A 6,830-nucleotide genomic window follows, 5' to 3' on the forward strand; every position below is an offset into this window, starting at 1 on the left:
AAGTATAATAATAATAATAATAATAATAATAAAAGAAAAATTAAAAATTACAAAAAAAGAAAAAAGAAAAAAATACAGAGTTAAAAGATAGAAGATTTTATAACAGGGAAGATGTAAGCAATTTGAAAGATGTTAAAGAAGTAGCTGAAGTAAAATCGTGACTCTAGAAGCAAGAGGCAGAATTGAAGGAATGATAATGGAGGAGAAGATAGAATCAAGAGCACCAGTCAGGTATTAATAATGGTGGGCAAAAGGACTCTTGAATAAAGAGATGGACGACTTTAAATGTGACAATAAAGAAAGAGGATTGAAGATGAATGATGACCTTGGTCTCCACAAAGTTATTAGGTAAGATTTGCTATGGGGAGTAAGAAAGCAAGATATAAATAAAATTTAAAGAGCATAGAAAAAAAAATTGTTTTTATTAGGGATAGTATAGGGGTAAACCAGAAATTAGTATAAGGATTTATGAGTAGCTTTGAGGTCACTCATTGCCCAATTATAAAAATATTTTCTAAAGAAAGATAATACTTCTAACATTTTAAACATTTACAGGTGAAGTTTCTCATTTTAAAGTTTTTATGTGTTAAACATTGTAGGGGGAAAAAGTATTTGAGTCTGATCTAAAGAAAGTTTGAGAGGAGAAATGAAGTAATGTTGCCATTCGGGGAGAGGGGGAAAGGCTGACATTTGCAGGAATTATGCAAAAGCAAGGCGGGGGTGGGCAGGGAACTGCTGGCACTTTTGCACTAAGCAAGTCAGCGGCACCAAACTCTCCTAGTGATCTATGTATTCTGCACCCCTACACACTCACAACTAGTATTCTTTTTAGTGCCAGGCTTACCTAAGAATGTACTTGATGCAGCAGTAAAAAAAAAATTCATTTTCTTGAATCTCGACCTTTGAGTACACATCTTTTTAATATTCGTGTGATGAAATGGGACATCTCATGAAGTACTTCTGTTGTGTATCAAACACATGGTTATCACAAGTAAAGCACCTTGTGCAACTGTGGGTTGAGAGCTGAGCTAGACACTATTTTCTTGGATCACCATTTTTACTTGAAAGAAGTGACAGGCAAACTGCAGTTGTACAAACTTGGACATTTGGCAGAGATTTTCTTGAAAATGAACAAAGTGACCTTGTCACTTCTAGGAAAGCAAAATATAACAGTATCTTTTGCCAGTGAAAAAAATCTGAACTTTCAAACAAAAGTTATAATTTTGGAAAACTTCTTATCTGCCCCTGTGAATTTGTCAGTTTCCCAATTCTTAAAGACTTTTCAGATGAGATAGGTGGTATTGCTAACAAATGTGATATTGTATAATTAAATGTGCTACCATTTGGGAAATTTACATAACCCAGTGTACCAGTATTTTCCAGATGACCAATGTCTGATAGTTTAAAAAAAAAAAAGGAAAAAAATGTGTGGACAAAAGACCATTTCAAACTGCAAGAAAGACAATGGGAACTTTCTAAAGGCAGAGTATGGAAAGCATATTCATATGACTTTAGATTCCACATTGAAAAAAAGCCACAATTATCTGAAAAAGCTATTAAAATTCTCCTCACTTTTCCAGCTAAAATAATAATATCTCTGTTAAGCCAGATTCTCTTATATACTTCAACTAAAACAACATATTAAGAGAGACTGAATGCAGAAGCAAATATCAGAAGCCAGATGTCTTTTATTAAACCAGACATTTGCAAAATTAAGCCAGAGAGTTACAAATGTAAATCAATGCCACGCTTGTCACTATTTATTTATTTTTTTGCTTTGGAGAATATATTTTATTGTCATTAAATATTTATATAAAGTGTAATAGGTTTATTAATATTATTTGAGGTGAATTAGTAATTATTTAATTTTTTAAATTTTTCTAATTTCCGATATGTTAAATATTGGTAGATTTATCCCTGGCAAATGAAAGCTAAGTGGAGTTCTTCATAATTTTTGAGCATGTAATAGATATCTGAGACCAAAACAATTCAGAAATACTAATGTAGACCAAGCATTAAACACGTAGTAAACTACTCAAGGGCTTTAAACATGCTTCCCATGATTTCACAAAGTCAAAGTTGAGAAGTTGTATAATTGCATTTTGTCACAGTGGAATAAGGGGAATTTTCTTTCTTTTTTTTCCTTTCTTTCTTACTTAAATCATAGTATTCAGATTAAAGAGAAGTCTTCAGTGCATGCTAATGACATTCTCTCCATTCTTTCCTCCAAGTCTGTGAGTCTCATTTCATGTGTCCCATTTACAGGAGTAAAATTAGCATGTTATCCAGTCACCATTTGGCTCATGACTCAATGTCACTATAAAAATCATTTTAGCAACATCATAGTCCCAACTTCTAGAATCCATCGATGTGGAACACTTCAGTTTGTTTAACGTAGGAGACGTAAGTACATGCTTTTCATAGCCTCTTGAAATCTATCTAAATCTGTAAATTCTACTATAGTAATACCTTTTGCTTTATTCACTCAAAAAATTTGTGTGTATGGAATTTTAAAAAGATAGCATAAAAAAGGAAGACACAGATCATGAGTCTCAGTTTTGAAATCCATTATATAAAGAATTTGTAGAGCAGCAATATTGCTTCTGTTGCTAAAGAGTAAGAGAGTGAAGCTGTTTTAAGAATGGGGAAAAGAAAGAGCAAGCTTATTTCTAAATCATAGGTTTTGATTGAATTTTTAGATGTCAGGTTTTAGAGATTTATGCTTTAAAATTTAATACACCTTTAAATAGTTCAGTATTTAAATTAAAGTGTCCATTTCCCTCTTTTCCCTATCCCATAGGGCCGAATATTAGTATAATTGGATCTTTGGTATAACTGGATACAAAAAAGTAACACCATATTACCTTCTCTGTATTCAATACTATCATTTGGTTATGTCTAGAAAATTCCAATTATAGCAACATAGACAGGAAACTCTAGTAAAGAGTCAAAGTCTACTTTTAATAAGTTTTCCAGATTTTTTCCTGATTATTTTTATAAAGTCAGAATATGTGCTACTTGCTGGTCTATTACACTTCCATCTGCTGCTGACATTTATCTGGCTTTTTTTGAATTTTGTAATTTTGGGGGGTGAATATCTGTCAACCATAATTTTTATGGCTGCTCTCCAGAATTTCAAAGCTGAAGTACAAGTCATCTATACAGGTATACTTGACGTAAAAGATATTTATCTCTTGGAGTCATATCACTAAATTAGCAGTGTCTAAATGCTTGACTGAAAAAAAAAAAAAAAAACCCTAACCACCATGCAGGTAAAAATATCTATTTTTGAGCACTTAAGGGGAATTCACTAAAAGCACTATAATCATAGAGAAAATCTGGAGTATACAATATATGTTTTGTTTAAAAATGTAATTGTATGCTTTCCTTCATTCACATATTTGGTGTGTGTTGTTTGTTAGCTATTGTTCTTTTATTGGAAAATAGACCTATTTAGAGAAAGAAAACATAATAAGCAATGAAATATTACTTTTATAGCAATAGCTATTTGTATTATAATAATTATATTGGCTAGTGTAATTGGATATCCATTACTTAGTTTCCATGTTACTTTAAAGATGCAGAATTGGATGCCCATTGAACTAAAAATATATTTCAACTTTACAGGAATAACCTCTTCTCACAATTGTCCACATTGTCTTTCATTCAATTGAAATGAAAGCTATATATGAAGATTTTAAAAGTAAGCACAATATACTTTTATGTCTCTCATAACCTCATTTCTTCCTTCCTGTGTTCATTACTTGGGAGTGGACTAAATAAAAATTCAGAGTAAGTTGTTGGTTACCCTCGTACAAGTAGGATTGCCACCAGGATCTTTTAAAATTCCCAAATAGATAAATCATAATACAAGACACTTTCTTTTAATATATACCTTCCCATGGAAATTTTTACCACTTTCTCTGCCTCATTTTTGGTATTTCAAATCTTTTAAAAACTATTTTCAGCAAGGAGAATTAGATATAAAACCCTACAAGGGTATGTATTATTATGGCAGTTAGAAATGATAATGGCAAAAAACAGGGACCTTTATTGCAAAGTACACCGCCCTTTACAGAAAACCCAAAGACATATACCCATAGTTTAAGTCATGGTAATATGTATGATTTCATGGTTACTTAAAATCTCTGAGACTTATTTTCTTCATCTGAAAAATGAGGATTTGTTTTCCTATTTTACAGCATTGTTATCAGATCAGAAATAATAGCACTTGTGCTTTTTTAAGCCTATTTGTTTCTTTATTTGTTTTTTTGAGATGATGTCTCTCTCTGTCACCCAGGCTGAAGTGCAGTAGCCCAATCTTGGCTCACTGCAACCTCCGCCTCCTGGGTTCAAGTGATTCTCCTGCCTTGGCCCCCTGTATAGCTGAGATTACAGACATGCGCCACTACGCCCAGCTAATTTTTGTATTTTTAGTAGAGACAAGGTTTCACCATGTTGGTCAGACTGGTCTCGAACTCCTGACCTCATGATCTGCCTGCCTTGGCCTCCCAAAGTGTTGGGATTACAGGCATGAGCCACCATGCCTGGCCTAAGTCTATGTTTTAAAAAGCTATAAAAAGAGACTAAGATTGAAAATTATTGTGAAAAGAGCTTGAATATGTCTTGTGACTCCACCTCTCCTTAAATATTTATAAGATGTTTTTGCTAGGTTGATGTGCATGTTCAGTTCTAAACCTTTGAAGTAATGTAGAAACCAAACACTGTGTTGGTTAATGGTAATGCAGATAATGAAAATATCTTTACCACTAATAACACTGAATTATTCCAAGGTCCAAAAACTTTATTCAAACTCTGACTTACTCATAGACAGGCTGCCTGGTAAAGTAAAAAGTGTGGGCAGGAACTTTGCAGACTTAAGTTCCAAGTACTTAATTCATTAACTATGTGAATATGGGCAGATTAAATTATTACCTATGTGAATATGGTCAGATCACTTGAATTATCTGGTCCTCAGGTTCTTCATCTATAAAACTTCTAGACTGAAGTAGATGAATTTTTAGGATTTAGTAATTTAGTACAATCAGGAAGCAGGAAAGTTTTCTGTGGTCACCGATAAAAGGTGATTAATATATTTCTTCCTCATTGGTCAGTTCTATTTAACATATTCTTATTTAACACTAGCAAACAACTCTGCTAGAAATTGTATGTGATTAAAATATTAACAAAATGCAGTTTCTGCCTTATTAGAACCTGTAATGGATATCAAGGGAAAGAAATGAGGGAAAATATATTCTCCAACATGTGTCATGTTAATGGGCAGTGGGTAATGACATTAGAGGTGGAAGGAAATAAAATCAATAGCATGTCTTAGAAAGACAGGTCAATTCATCCAAAAAAGAAAGAATGGTGATTATACTGAGAAATGTTGTTTGAAAAAGGAAGAATTTTTAGAGAATTTGTAACAGATGTCCTGTATCTTCTCAGAGGAAGATGCAGAGTCATCTCTTAAGGTAGGTGGTGTCTGGTGTGTAGACTGGAAAGGCTTTGGAATCCTTCCCAAAGAGAACAGCATAAGGAAGAGTCAACTAGAGGTGAACCGAAGAATTTCTGGGCAACTCCATCCAAGTGTATACTAATAATAGAGCCAGAAATTTCTAGTTGAGCCAATTGGCACAATTTTGTGACTTTTTCTGGTAACACTCAACCACCCAGTACTGAGATCAGAGAAAATATACTATAGTGTTTTCCCAGCAGTGAAGTGTAGGTACAGAAGTAAAGATAACAATAGATCAAAGGAACTTCTAGATGCTAATAAAAAAAACTACATAAAGTAGTGCGTAACTGATTCAAGTAGGGCTGGACCAAGAGGAAACTAAAAAGTGATTCGAGGAATTAAAGACAGCATCAGTATAAAGAATTGGTTCATTGAGTATAAGAGAAAAGAGAAAGAAAAAGTGGCTGTGACGAGAGGAGAGAATTTCCAAATTCAGAATTTTACAAATGAGGTGGTTTTGGTTTATTTTTGTTTGTTTTGCTTCCAACTTTTATTTTAGGTTCAAGGGGTACATATGCAGGTTTGTTACATGGGTAAATTGCATATTTAGGAGGGTTGGTGTGCAGATTATTTTATTACCCAGGTAATAAGCATAGTACCCTATAGTTTTTTGATCCTCACCCTCCTCTCACCTTCCATCCTCAGATAGGCCCTGGTGTCTATTGTTCCCTTCTTTTGTCCATTTGTACTCAGTTTTTACCACTTATATGTGAGAATGTGCAGTGTTTGGTTTCCTGTTCCTGCATTAATTTACTTAGGATAATGGCCTTCAGCTCCATCCATGTTGCTGCAACAGACATGATCTCATCCACTGTTGATGGGCATTTAGGTGGATTCCATGTCTTTGTTATTGTGAAAAGTGCTGATGAACATACGTGTGCTTGTGTCTTTATGGAAGAATGATTTATATTCCTCTGGGTATATACCCAGTAATATGATTGCTGGGTCTAATGGTAGTTCTAAGTTCACGGAGAAATCTTTAAAATGCTTTCCAGAGTGGCTGAGCTAGTTTATATTCCCATCAGTAGTGTAAAAGTGTTCTCTTTTTCTCTGCAACTTCACCAGCATCTGTTAATTTTTGAATTAATTAGTAATAGCCACTCTAACTGGTGTGAGGTGGTATCTCATCGTAGTTTTGATTTGCATTTTTCTAATGATTAGGTTGGTCAGTTTTTCGTATGCTTGTTGGCCATGTGTGTATCTTCTTTTGAGAACTGTCTGTTCATATCCATTGCCTATTTTTAATGGAGCTGTTTGGTTTTTGCTTTTATTTATTTACTTTATTGCAAAGTACACCGTCCTTTACAGAAAA

At 33.7% G+C, this 6,830-nt stretch overlaps 1 protein-coding gene across 3 annotated transcripts in view; it reads left to right on the plus strand.

Moving 5' to 3' along the window:
* The window catches only part of PKIA (protein kinase (cAMP-dependent, catalytic) inhibitor alpha), a 104,928-nt gene that overhangs the window by 89,412 nt on the left and 8,686 nt on the right, over positions 1 to 6,830 (plus strand). The window contains exon 1 of one of the 3 annotated variants that reach the window (XM_011973979.1): positions 2,307 to 2,403. The exons of the other annotated variants lie outside the window; for them this stretch is intronic. The gene's annotated coding sequence lies outside the window, so the exon portion shown is untranslated. Of the gene's footprint in view, positions 1 to 2,306; positions 2,404 to 6,830 lie in introns of those variants that run through there. 3 annotated transcript variants of the gene reach the window in all.

This window comes from Mandrillus leucophaeus, unplaced genomic scaffold (genome assembly GCF_000951045.1).
Source record: "Mandrillus leucophaeus isolate KB7577 unplaced genomic scaffold, Mleu.le_1.0 Scaffold1405, whole genome shotgun sequence".
NCBI lineage: Eukaryota > Metazoa > Chordata > Mammalia > Primates > Cercopithecidae > Mandrillus > Mandrillus leucophaeus.